General features: G+C 39.2%; 1 long non-coding RNA gene across 2 annotated transcripts in view; it reads left to right on the forward strand.

Moving 5' to 3' along the window:
• LOC148114702 (uncharacterized) overlaps positions 1 to 14,113 on the forward strand; it is a 125,706-nt gene that overhangs the window by 48,427 nt on the left and 63,166 nt on the right. The window contains exons 2-3 of one of the 2 annotated variants that reach the window (XR_015733186.1): positions 1,111 to 1,180; positions 6,786 to 6,977. This is a non-coding gene — a long non-coding RNA (uncharacterized LOC148114702). The remainder of the gene's footprint in view (positions 1 to 1,110; positions 1,181 to 6,785; positions 6,978 to 14,113) is intronic. The other variant, XR_015733185.1, reaches the window with a different exon arrangement.

Here is a 14,113-nt window from a genome sequence, read left to right on the forward strand (position 1 = left end):
TTATGAGAGCAGTGGGAGGCAATGAAGGAGTCATTGTTGCTATACTACTCCTTGGCAATGCCTTAGTGTATTGCCCTAGATCATCAGTTATATCTTTGTGACATTTTTTCTACTCCTAATAGTCCTGTGGGATGCTGGACAATAAGGATCAATGTGCTGATTTTGGAGTGGGTGGGAAGGACGCTATACATTTTCTATATAACTGAAGAAATAGAGAATTCACATTTTGTCAGCAAGAGCAAGCAACCAAGGTAACAAACTGCTTATAGTTTACCATAGCAACTATTACTAATCATATCTCCATCTTTCCCCCTTTTCTCTGGGTAAGAATTTAAGAAGGATTTAGAGCTTGATGTACTGAATTTTTATTGACATCACTTTATGGGAAAGTGAAGGAGAGAAGGAAACAATGAAGTTCCAAATTACACATTTATCAAATATATTTTTATCGTGAAATACCAAAGGCACATCCTGCATAGCCAAGGTACATATTTGGCCAAATGAAAACTTTTCTTGGAAAATGTGCAAATTGATATCTAGCCCCCAAGTGACTTAATCCAATTGTTTTGCTACAGATGTGAAAGAACATGAATGATATTGCTTTAAGGTTGAGAATTTTTGCTTATTACTGGTGCACTAGTTTAACTGTAGGGAGGAAGATAAAAATAACATATAGACTTGGTAGGTCTTGACCTACAATACAGATTTTTAAAGAAACTAATAGATCCGTGATGGCGAACTTATGGCACACGTGCCAGAAGTGACATGCAGAGCCCTCTCTGTGGGCACGTGTGCGGCAGACAGCTGCTCTCTTCTGGGTTCTGGCACTCCGATGTGTGTGCCCTCCACTTTCGGCACTCGCTGCTGAAAAGGTTAACCATTATTGTAATAGATCCTTTAAAAAGATTTTCAAATAGCATATAACTCTCAAATAGCAGCATCATTGACAAACAAACAAAAAAAGTGAAAAGGGACCTTAAATTTGCTGTGATGCTGTGATATATCACTTTGGATAAAAACAGATTTATGGTTGATGTACTCATATTTCAAGAGTCTTCTATGTATTGTTCAAGTTTTAACAGATGTTCCCTTCATTTTTTTTCCCCATAGGTGTTGAAACAGAAGCATATTTCTGTAAAGTCATCAATATCTGTTCGTCCTCTGGGTTTATCACCTTTAGGTAAGGTTTTCTAACACAATCAAGATAATAGCTACTCCAGAGTGATTCCATTGATCATTCTACTTGGTCACACTACTTCTCTTCATCCTTATCAGCCAGGACAGGCAAAAGTTGAGAAGAAATGAAGTTGATTTCCTTTCTTTAAGCATCCTGATAACTTCCGCTGGTTGTATCAAATGAAACACGTTCAATTTAATTGGACAAGCAGGTGCTAATGGTACACGTATTGGTATTTCTCTCGGCTAGAACAGAAATGAACAGTCTTTGTCTGGAAAATGATGCACAAATTGGCTATAGGCTACTGAGCAGTTTCTCCCATACCTTATGAACCAAATTATAAAAGGCCTGTAACCACCTGTTCCATTATACAGCTCTGAAAGATACAACAGTGGTGGGGGGAAAAATGAAACTTTGATGCTATCACCACCATGACCTATACTTTAATATTGATTTTAAACTGTGTTCAGTCATACTGATCATGACTTTTCAATTAACTGTGACTTCTGTCTTTTCATTGCTACTAGCCCTTTAAACCAATAAAAAGCTAATATATCCACAGGGAGGATTTATACCTGCATAGACCATTACCCATTTCCCATTCTAAAGATTGATCAAGGCTTCAACAGGAATGCTGCTCTGTGTTAAAGGAATTCGTTTCTCTCTCTCAAAAAAAAAATCAGAACCAATGGTCACCTAGGGCATATTCTTTTAATGTGTTCTCTGCTCATGTGAAACATGGTGAAAGCCTATTTATGACAAAGTAGCTATTTTCAATTTTTCTACCTCCATTCCATCCAGCAAGAGAAAGAAAATGATCCAATTTGAATATAATAAAATGTATGGGAAGGGGTGGTATTTAAGAAGGAGTGGAAAATATGAATTCCTGAGCAACTTCAGATCAGCATTCTTACTTATTAAAAACAAGGATGTCTTTTTCTCTTCTTAACATTTTTCCTGTAAATACTGGGTCTATTTTTTTCAGAACAACTGAGTCTTGATCTATTAGTTGTAAAGGAATTGACTGACCAATTTACATCCCAAACCTAATGTGGGCTCAGAAAAAGTGACTGCCCCAAAGTCATCCAGATTAATAGTTTCCTGGTTTCTAGCCTGGTGCCTTAACCACTAGACAAAACTGGGTCTCCCCTATTAAAAACAACAGCTTCATCAATACTAAGTTTTGCCCTTAGTATATTCATCCAGACATTTCTATTTATGCAATATATGGATTCAATTTATTTCTTCTGAAGTATTAAATATTTCTTCTTTTCTGGTTTTTACTTTGCAATATTACAAAAAAAAAATGCAATCAAATTGAATTATTAGTAAAATATCTTTTTAAACGAAAGATAGTTCTTTTAAAACAACTCTGAAAAGATACTCCATGACGCTCCATGGCGCAGGACCTGGGTACTTGTGGGACCGCCTACTACCACCAATAGCCTCCCACCGGCCGGTACGTTCTCATAGAGAGGGGCTCCTCCGGGTGCCGTCGGCCAAACAATGTCGACTGGCGGCCCCCAGGGGGAGAGCCTTCTCTGTGGAGGCAACTACTATCTGGAACGAGCTCCCCCCGGAGATACGGAGGATCCCGGATCTGCGCACCTTCCGCCGCGCTCTAAAGACCTTTTTATTTCACCAGGTGGGCCTGGCCTAACTTTCTCCCTCTTTTTAAACAATTTTAATATTTTAATATTTTTAATATCTTTAATACTCAAAGTTTAAATTTGTTTTAAATTGATTGGGGTTTTAATAGTCTGGGCCAAACTATTTAATTCGATTTTATTTCTGCTTTTTAAATTGTGTATGTATGTATTTTACTGTTGGCTGTTCACCGCCCTGAGTCCTTCAGGAGTAGGGTGGTATACAAATCAAATAAAAGATAAAAGAAAGAGACTTTAATCTTATTAATTTTGTCCAAATTATCCTACTTAGAGAAATGACATAGCCTTCACCACTTTTTGTAGAAGCAAAAATAGTCATTGTTATATAAATGGCACATTTAGATGTTCTGAGAAGCGTTATCTTGACTATTATAGCCTAATTACCCAACCGTTGCATAGTTGAATCCTATATTCAGAGAGAATACATCACCAGAAGCTTTGAAGATGCTGAATTTTTCCATGTCACACATTCATCCTAATACAATTTCAATATCACTGAAATCCTATACTTGTCAGAGAAGCCTGTGTACAAACATGCAGACACTTTTTCAATAAGGCTCAGATTTCAAGAGTATTGAACAGAGAAGATCAAAACCTCAGAGTCAGTAGATTTGTCTCAACTCTACTTCTACATATCATACACACACATTAAATTGGGATCAATAAATATATCTATTACATCTGCATCAGTACACAGACATTACAGGATGCTCTCCTGTTATTGGTAATATTGAGGATTCAAATTCCATCTTAAAAAAGAAAATCAGGATTGACCCAAAGGACAATGATAAAGATGAAAATGATCACTACAAATGCCTGGGTATCATTCAAGCTGACAACATCAAACATACTGGAGTAAAAAAGATTAGAAGTGAATATACCATGAGAATGAACAAGATCTTGAAGTCCAAACTCAATGGAAGAAATACTATAAAGGGAATTAATACCAAGGCAATTCCAGTCATTAAATACACAGCTGGAATAGTGGACTGGACTCAAGCAGAACTAAAAGCTCTAGATAGAAAGAGCAGAAAAATAATGCTAATGATTCATGTCTTTCTTCACTGCAGCAATATTTAAAGACTCTACTTAACAAGAAAAATAGGGAGTGTGGAATGTTGCAAGTCGATCAGACAGTTGAAGAAGAAAAAAGGGCACTGGGAGAATATCTGAAGGACAGTGAAAAAGATACACTGAAGGCTTACTGGAGAGACCAAACTGGCCTGTAAAAGACAAAACAAAGTAATTGAAAATGAAGAAGCTAAAGTGCTCTGGGACTTTAGAATTCAAATAGACAATCACCTGCCACATAACACCCTAGTTATAACAATTATTGATAAAAAAGAAAAAAAATTGGGATGGTGGATGTGCAGTATGTGGAGAAGGGAAGGGAAGGGGAGGTGAAGGAAGAGGAGAGGGGTGAGGAGAGGAGAGGAGAGGGGTGAGGAGAGGAGACGAGAGGAGACGAGAGGAGGGGAGGGGAGGGGAGGGGAGGAGACGAGAGGAGAGGAGAAGGGAAGGGAAGGGAAGGGAAGAGAAGAGAAGAGAAGAGAAGAGAAGAGAAGAGAAGAGAAGAGAAGAGAAGAGAAGAGAAGAGAAGAGAAGAGAAGAGAAGAGAAGAGACATGCAAATAATAATAAAATGACTCTGGCAAAGAAAACAAATAAAGTATCAACAGTAATAGCTGCTTTGGGTACAATAGCAGAATATCTGGAGCATCACCTGAACATTGATTTTGATTTTGTCAATATTGACAAGTGCAAAAGGCAGTTTTATTTGAAACAGCTTGCATCCTGTGTCTATACTTTTAACACCATCACACAGTAACATCTTCCTATCTCAGGTCCTTAGAAAAGACTCAATAAATAAATGAAAATTCCGATCTAGTATGAACATTTGCGTGATTGTGCAACCAACCCAGAGGTGGTATTCAGCAAGTTCTGACCAGTTCTGGAGAACCGGTAGCGGAAATTTTGAGTAGTTCAGAGAACCGGTAAATACCACCTCTGACTGGCCCCACCCCCATCTATTCTCTGCCTCCCGAGTCCCAGCTGATCGGGAGGGAATGGCGATTTTGCAGTAACCTTCCCCTGGAGTGGGGTGGAAATGGAGATTTTACAGTATCCTTCCCCTGCCATGCCCACCAAGCCATGCCCACCAAGCCATGCCCACCAAGCCATGTCATGCCCACCAAGACACGCTCACAGAACCAGTAGCAAAAAAATGTGAATCCTACCACTGAATCAACCATAATAAAGTTTAAACCCTTGATTTAGTCACTTTTGCCCTCAGCTATTTTTTCTAAAGTTGCCCAATCTAAAATCTTGCTCCCTAGACCTCCGAGGTCTTTCTCCTCCCCATTTTATAGACAGGGGAAACACTGCCAGGTAAAGTTGCTGGAGAAGAAAACATTCTATTCCTTTTTTACATCTCTTTCTTTACTCCCAATACACTCGTTTAAACAATTTTCTTTCCACTATTTGTTTTTTGTGCTAAGCCTTGTCTTTTCTTTAAAGTGTTTTTCCTGAGCTTCCTCTTTTCCTTGCCTCTTCCTTGCAAAGGGTGCCTTGCTTAGCTGCCCATAGTTATACATACTCTCCTGTGCTTCTCTCCTTCCATATAAGTCACCTCTTTTCCACTTCCTCTCCTTAAGTTTCTGTTTCAATTTACTTTGTGCCTGGATTTCACTCCTTCGAAAAAAGTCCATCCAATAATGGAGGTTTCTTGAGCTTTTTCTTTTCTTTTGTTCTGACCTCTAGGTAAATTTGTGGTTTCTTAATCGTTAATTTTATGCTTTCTTTGTGACAGTAGCAACATCTTCTTTCTTATCCTATAGCCTGTTTATTCTGCTACATCCACCCTCTGGAGCAGGGCTGTCAAACTCCTGGCCCGCAAGCCTGGATGTGTCACGCACTGGTCACGCCCACACCCAGTTTAGTGAAGGGGGGGAAAGTCCCAATATGTCATGTGATGCCACTGTGACAACATGAGTTTGACACCCCTGCTCTAGAGGGTCTTGTATCCTTTGATTTCTATAATACCAACTTCTCAACTTCTGGTTAGGTCAAATTCTAACTCTCTTTTTTCCTCTCAAACTCTAATAGCAATCTGAATCTGAACATGTATTTTCTGGCAGAGAAACCATCTTCTCTCTTAGCCCTTCAATGTAGAATAAATATTTAAAGTGATATTTTCTACCTGTTATAGGAAAGATTGGAAAACATGTTCACAATCACCCTTTGAATGAAAGGGCTATATAAATAATAACCATATTCATAATAGTTTTTATTTTATGCTGCCTTTGACATCCCATTTCCAATCCACCATAACTCAAGTGAAAGAAAGCCTTGCTCAAAGCAATTTAATTAAAAGTGGCCCCACTATTTTGCTGCAGTTACTCTGACACTTTTCATATTTCAAACAGAGTTGTTTAGATCTTTCTTTGGAGACTTTTTTTATTCAACAGTGGAAATAATTCCACTGACATTTATAGTTCTTTTTTTTCAGATTCTCCCAAATATATATTTTTTAATGTTAAGAGGTGCACATTTCCAGTCTGTTTTGCTAGATTATAGAAACTATTAATTTTAGATCCTTTTTATGTTCAATTTATATTGTACACTTTCCCCCCCTCCTCTCTCCCTCCCTCCCTCCCTCTCCCTCTCCCTCTCCCTCCCTCCCCCCCGCTCCATATGCGTCTTTGGCAGTCTCTGACTCTAGGGGAGGAAGGACTTCACACTAAAAAAATTCACAGATTTATAGCCATTGCCATTATCAGATTAATAAAGACTAGTAAATAGTAACTAGTTAATAAATAAAGATTAGTAAATACGCATTTTCCGCAGTGATGGAATAGGTGTAAATTCTATTACTTAATGGTACTTTGTGCTGGTTGGCAAACAAATGCAAACAAATGCAGGTCACTGAGATTTTTTTCCCAGATAATAACTTTCTGGACCAAAATCAAGAAATCTAAATGTGGAAGGAAAAGAGGAATCCTGAAACCTACCTCATTTTGCTGATGATATACCCAATTGTATATCTCTATCCCTGGCCTATTAAGTGATTCCATGACCATCCTATCCTGATACCTGAAGACTATGAATGGCTGGATGTAGAGCAACAGGCTTCAGGTAAGCCCTGACAAATCTAAGTGGCTTTGGTTTTGGAGGGCCTCAAGATAGTTATGTGCATTCCTAGAACAGTGTATGTTATACCTCTGGCTCCATGAGCTGCACTAGTTGCTAGTTTGCTTCTGAATCCAATTCAAGGTGTTGTTTGTAACCTTTGAAGCCCTTCATGATGTTGGAATGAGCTTTTCTGAGGGTCTACCTTTCCCCATTTACATCAACCTGCCCTATCAGATCTTGCAGAGAAAGCATGTTGCTGATACCATTGACCAGGGATTTACTTTTAATGGACCTCAGGGATGCCTTCTCTGTTGTGGTGCTCAACTTATGAAACATCCTTCCACCTGAATAGGCCCCAACCCCTTTGCCATTTTTTAAGGCCCTTAAAACCTGGTTATGTGACCAGGCCTGGAGACCTGGATAGATGGCTCCATGGTTGAAGGGGCCATTCTTTATTCTCCCTCTACTTTAAAAGTATTTCATTTTTTTTAAAGGATATTTATTACAATGGGTTCTTTATATTTGCAGTTGCTGTTTTTTATATTTTTTTACTTATTGTTGAGTACCACCAAGAGTCATCTTCAGTGAGATAATTGGCTATAATAAATTTGCTAAATCAATCAATCAATCAATCAATGTCAGAAACATTGCTTGGTCTTTTTCTAGGCCTGTTCACAGTTCTAGAATAAGTCCTGTTTAACAGCTATGTTCAAATTTTAACTGCAAAGAACAGATGAATTTCATAATATAAAAACTGTGTACTGTAACTCAAGCAAAATAAAAAATGTGGCTGACTGAGACTAATTTGTCTGCATTTTAAAATACATATATCAGGTGAGTTATTCAGCTTAAAAAACTACCTCATAATATTTGAAAGTTTTAACTTTGCTAGGTGGTCTGTCCATTGCAATGTCAGATATATAGAAGGTAAGATCATGGTCTTGATAAAATTTATATAGAGTTCTTTGTATGTTTACACCCATAACTTCTGACTTTGCCTAATTAAAAAGATGCATTGTGGACAAATGATTACATCTCTAATGGCTTTTTAAGAAATCTGTACATGGTTTTTTCATAATTCAGCATTCTGCAGGACCACAATAAAATCTGGCATTCCCTACTGGTATCTTTAATCATTCAATTAACGAGGCATTTCTTCATATTCATTAGAGTCTTGTGGAGGCTTTGAATCCATCTTCACTAGTGTCATCAAATCAAATGCAGGTGTTCATGTGATAAACATGGATAACTAACTGTGATCTGCTGGTACCAAATGTATCTTGACAACCTCTCACCCTATTCCACTTCATCCTTATTTGTTTGATAGCTTAAAAGTGGAATAAAAATGCATTTGTTCCATATTCAGCCTAGATATTACTGAGGCTTAAACTAGATTGTTTCAAGTTTCCAGCTACTTTAGACAGACACCAATGAATTAATATAAATGAATATGAAGGATCCAGGTGCTTCTATGCCTTTTTTACATTAACCAACAGAACCAAAATTAGCTGCAGCAACAATCTTTTATCATATTTTTATTTCCATTGTTACTCTATAAACTGTTGTATCCTTCTCCATTTCTAATTCTAAGATCTGAAGTTGGATCAGGTTTTCATTACCTTTAGTCCCTATGCTAGGATCTCAACTTAAAAGTGATAGAAGAAGCTAAGAGCCAGTTTGTTCTAGTTGTGCTAAGGCACTGCCGTAGAAAGCATGAAACCATGAGTTTAAGTCTTATCTTATGAAAGCCAACTGAGTGATTTTGGTCCAGCCACCCTCTCTCAGCCCAATTCACCAGTGGTGGGTTGCTACCGATTCGCCCTGGATCTGGCAAACCAGTAGTGGCAGCAGGAAGCTCTACCCACCCACCAGGACATCTCTGTGCATGTGTAGAAGTGGTGCACATGCGCGCAAGCGCATGCATGCCCACAAGCGAACCGGTAGCAGCCAAAATTGAAACCCACTACTGCAACTTACCTTATAGGGTTGTTGTTGTGGGGAAAATAGAAGGAGAAGGTTGTTTGATACATTCATCACCTTGAGTTATTTATAAAAATAATAAAGGTGGGAGATAGGTAGGCAGGTAAGTAGTAGGTAGGTAGGTAGGTAGGTAGGTAGGTAGGTAGATAGATAGATAGATAGATAGATAGATAGATAGATAGATAGATAGAAAGAAAGAAAGAAAGAAAGAAAGAAAGAAAGAAAGAAAGAAAGAAAGAAAGAAAGAAAGAATAAAATAGAACATTTGCACAATTACATACTACATTACCCATTTTGCTTATTGTAAGACTTTTGGACAATGATAGACTATTGGATGAGACTTATCAGGTATGAAAGCTTCTAATGAAGGTTGTTGTTTGGCTTGGATAATAAAGACATTTCTACTTGGGCTTTGTCCTGCAGTGCTCCAGGATTTACTACAACTGCTGCTAATGCTACTGGCTCAATCAGTATCTGACAATATTCTATCGTTGCAATACACTTGGTGTTTTTAAATGTCTTATAAGCAGATTCTAGAAAGTAGCTTATATCTGTGATGTTAATTGTTATTTGGGAATCACTCTCCATTTTTCATCCATAAATTGTCCTTTGAGTTCACCCATACAATAATTATAGCAGCAGCAGCTACCACATTTCCATTTGATGGTGGAGAGACAGAGAGATTACACAGAATGCACCTTGCATCCAATGATTCCTGTCTCAGGACAGATAATGCAGTCATTCATGATGCATTTATTATTCACTATCTCCTCTGTTTTTTTTTTTGTTTGTTTGTTTTTTAGCATAAGTTGGATTTTATATTGCTCCTAAATGTAATCATGAGAGCCTTCCTTTATTTCAAAGATGGTTCATTACAAATTACCTTCTGACAATCTTATAACTTGGTAAATAGACCTAAACCAGTGTTTTCCATCCTGGTCAACTTTGTGATGTGTAGATTTCAACTTCCAATGTTACAGTATGTAGCCGATATGGCTGTTGCTAAGAATTCTGGGAGTTGAACCCTTAACATCTCAAATTTGTCTAGGTTGGGAAATGCTGATCTAAATAGAACAATAGGTTGGAGAATTAAGTAGTTTTAATATGTAATACTCCAATGAATGAATACATTTTTACAAAAGCTAGAGAATTGCACTAAAGTTATGCAGCAATTTTAACTTGAATACAGAAATCAAATAATAATCTTAACTGTATGAATTAACTGTTCTGCCTAAGTTAGTAGCAAAGGGAGCATTTGATGAGCTTTAGTAGCCAGGAGACTGAACTATTAATCAGCAATTAAGCATAGTGTTAAATACAACTATTCACAGTGTTACTAAGATATAGGAATTTAATAAAATCCTTGAGTGCAAATATGTTATAAGAAGGTCCTACAAGCGTGACTCCAGCTTCTGATCTACCTGTAAAATCCAATTTATCTGGTTAAAGTTTCCCAAGGTATATTTTTCCATTCTGCCCATTAAGTATCGGTATCTTTTATGAAAATGACAGGATTGAATTTTGGATTTTCAGAACACAAAGAATGGATGATTATTATTATTATTATTATTATTATTATTATTATTATTATTATTATTATTATTATTATTATTATTATTATTATGGCAGGTCATACAGTTTGCCATATATTTAGACTGGATACAGCATTTTTATCACTCTCTCAAATTTTTTTCAAGGACCTAAGATAGGCAGATGTTGTTGTTTGATGATATTATTGCAGGATGTAAGCTGTTCCAAGTAAACCTACTTTTACAATTGATTGATGGTGATTTTGTCAATGCCAATGGGTTCAGGTGATGCTGTGGTTGCTTTGGGGTTGGGGTACCTATTACTATTGATGTTATCTTTGCTTTCTTTTGCACCAGTTATTCTATTTAGAATAATTGGTGCAACCTCTATGGAGGTTGTTCCTCAATCCTGGTCCTACTTGACCTCTCAGTGGCTTTCGATACCATTGACCATGGTATCTTACTGCAGCGACTTGGAGGGTTGGGGGTAGGAGGCACTGTTTTACAGTGGTTCTCCTCCTACCTCTCAGGTCGTTCGCAGTTTGTATGGGCAGGGGGGGCAGAGGTCCACCCGAGGCCCCTAACTTGTGGGGTGCCTCAGGGGTTGGTTCTCTCCCCCCTACTCTTTAACAGCTATATGAAGCCGCTGGGTGAGATCATTTGTGGCTTCGGGGTGAGGTATCATCAATATGCTGATGATACACAGTTATATATCTCTACCCCGGGCCACCCCGGGGATGCCCTTTCAGTGATGTCCCGCTGCCTGGAGGTGGTAGGGCCTAGATGGGTAGGAACAGGCTAAGACTCAACCCTTCCAAGACGGAGTGGCTATGGATGCTGGCGTCTTGTGTTCTAGAAGTTCCATCACTTTCGATGGGGGGGGGTAAGTGCTTCCTCCCGTCAAGAGGGCCTGCAACTTGGGTGTCCTCCTGGATTCCCAGCTGTCTTTGGAAGACCATCTTACAGCCATGACCAGGGGGGGCCTTCGCCCAGGTTCGCCTGGTGCGCCAGTTGCGCCCTTTTCTAGACAGAGATGCCCTCCGCACGGTCACTCATGTCCTGGTTACTTCTTGTTTGGATTACTGTAACTCCCTCTACATGGGGCTGCTCTTGAGGTGCACCTGGAGGCTCCAACTGGTTCAGAATGCGGCTGTGGTTACGGGAGCTCCCCGTTACTCCCATGTAACCCCTCTTCTACGTGAGCTGCACTGGCTACCAGTGGTCCTCCGGATCCGTTTCAAGGTGCTGGTACTCATCTTTAAAGCCCTACATGGCTTAGGTCCAGGGTATTTGCAGGACCATCTCCTACCCGCCTCCCACTGTCCTATTCGATCTCACAGGGTTGTCCTCCTCAGGGTACTGTCAGCCAGACAATGTCAGCTGGCGATGTCCAGGGGTAGAGTGTTCTCCATGGGCACCCCTGTCCTCTGGAATGAGTTACCCACCGAGCTTCGGATGGCGCCTGATCTCCGCTCCTTCTGTCGGGACTTAAAGACCTGGCTGTTTCAACAAATGGGTTGACCTTGATCCTTGGTTTTTTCTTATTTTGATTGTCGTTGTTTTAACTGGGTTTTAATCATTTTGATCTTTTATTATTGTATGTTTTTACTTGTGTTTGCCACCCTGAGTCCTTAGGGAGAAGGGCGGCATATAATTTTTCGGTAAATAAATAAATAAATAAATATTTCTACAGGTGAAACTCGAAAAATTAGACTATTGTGCAAAAGTTCATTTATTTCAGTAATGCAACTTAAAAGGTGAAACTAATATATGAGATAGACTCATTACCTCCAAAGCAAGATAGTTCAAGCCTTGATTTGTCATAATTTTGATGATTATGGCTTACAACTCATGAAAACCCCAAATCCACAATCTCAGAAAATTAGAATATTACATGAAATCAATAAAACAAGGATTGTACATAGAACAATATCGGACCTCTGAAAAGTATAAGCATGCATATGTACTCAGTACTTGGTTTGGGCCCCTTTTGCATCAATTACTGCCTCAATGCGGCGTGGCATGGATGCTATCAGCCTATGGTAATGTTGAGGTGTTATGGAAGACCAGGATGCTTCAATAGCAGCCTTCAGCTCTTCTGCATTGTTCAGTCTCATGTCTCTCATCTTTCTCTTGGCAATGCCCCATAGATTCTCTATGGGGTTCAGGTCAAGCGGGTTTGCTGGTCAATCCAGCACAGTAATCCCATGGTCATTGAACCAGGTTTTGGTACTTTTGGCAGTGTGGGCAGGTGCCAAGTCTTGCTGGAAAATGAAGTCAGCATCCCCATAAAGCTCGTCTGTGGAAGGAAGCATGAAGTGCTCCAAAATCTCCTGATAAATGGCTCGGTTGACCCTGGACTTAATGAAGCACAGTGGACCAACACCAGCAGATGACATGGCTCCCCAAATCAACACAGACTGTGGAAACTTCACACTGGACTTCAAGCATCTTGCAGTGTGTGCCTCTCCATTCTTCTTCCAGACTCTGGGTCCTTGGTTTCCAAATGAGATGCAAAAGTTGCTCTCATCAGAAAAGAGGACTTTGGACCACTGAGCAACAGACCAGTTCTTTTTGTCTTTAGCCCAGGTAAGATGCTTCTGATGTTGTTTGTTGTTCAGGAGCGGCTTGACAAGAGGAATACGACATTTGAAGCCCATGTCCAGGATCCATCTGTGTGTGGTGGCTCTTGATGCACTGACTCTAGCCTCAGTCCACTCCTTGTGAAAGTCCTCAACACTTTTGAATGGCCTTTACCTGACAATCCTCTCCAGGCTGCAGTCATCCCTGCTGCTTGTGCACCTTTTTCTTCCACACTTTTCCCTTCCACATAACTTTCTATTAATGTGCTTTGATACAGCACTTTGGGAACATCCAACTTCTTTTGCAATTACCTTTTGAGGCTTTCCCTCCTTATGGAGGGTGTCAATGATGGTTTTCTGCACAACTGTCAGGTCAGCAGTCTTTCCCATGATTGTGATTCCTACTGAACCAGACTGAGAGACCATTTAAAGGTTCAGGAACCCTTTGCAGGTGTTATGGCTTAATTAGCTGATTAGAGTGGGACACTTTGAACCTAGAATATTGAAACTTTTCACAATATTCTAATTTTCTGAGATTGTGAATTTGGGGTTTTCATGAGCTGTAAGTCATAATCATCAAAATTATGACAAGTCAAGGCTTGAATTATCTCGCTTTGCATGTAATGAATCTATCTCATATATTAGTTTCACCTTTTAAGTTGCATTACTGAAATAAATGAACTTTTGCACAATATTCTAATTTTTTGAGTTTCACCTGTATATACAGATCTTTATATTTTTGGGTACTGCAATGACCACTTCTCCTTCTCCTTCTCCTTCTCCTTCTCCTTCTCCTTCTCCTTCTCCTTCTCCTTCTCCTTCTCCTTCTCCTCCTTCTCTTCTCTTCTCTTCTCTTCTCTTCTCTTCTCTTCTCTTCTCTTCTCTTCTCTCCTTCTCCTTCTCCTTCTCCTTCTCCTTCTCCTTCTTCATCCTGTATGCCTGACTCTCAATGACTCTTAGTGGCTCACAACAATCAAGCAAATAAACTACAAATAAATAAACCTTAAAAAATAAAAATAAAAGATGGCAAGTACAATGAACTAAGGGG

The sequence above is a fragment of the Pantherophis guttatus genome, chromosome 3, assembly GCF_059756535.1.
Source record: "Pantherophis guttatus breed Tessera chromosome 3, ASM5975653v1, whole genome shotgun sequence".
Lineage (NCBI taxonomy): Eukaryota > Metazoa > Chordata > Lepidosauria > Squamata > Colubridae > Pantherophis > Pantherophis guttatus.